Here is a 423-nt window from a genome sequence, read left to right as displayed (position 1 = left end):
TCAGCAGGCGCATGCTGTGAGTTTGGTGGGAATTACAAGTTCAAATGAAATCCATTTTAGGAATTAACAGAACAGGAGACTTTTAAAGGTTTCAGATGATGGTGAAGTATGTGCATTAGTCTGTAAAACTCAGATTCATCATCAAGTGTCACTGATTAAAAGACTAAAGCTGCACCTGAATGAATACATGCATGCATGTAGATATACCTAATAAAATCTTCACACCCTTTTACATGTAGTGTTTGTAAGCATCATCCTGTACAGCACCTTCTCGCACCTCAAAAGGTGAAAGCAAAAGAGCCAAGTAAAGGACTCCTTTTTCTATTAACCTCGAGGTCCCATGACCAACGTGGAAAGTTGAGATCTTTCTCCAAATTCAAAGCTTCACTTAACTTTCTGGAAATGAGCTAAGATATTGCAAGT

This window comes from Alligator sinensis, unplaced genomic scaffold (genome assembly GCF_000455745.1).
Source record: "Alligator sinensis unplaced genomic scaffold, ASM45574v1 scaffold159_1, whole genome shotgun sequence".
NCBI lineage: Eukaryota > Metazoa > Chordata > Crocodylia > Alligatoridae > Alligator > Alligator sinensis.
This window is presented reverse-complemented; position numbering follows the sequence as displayed.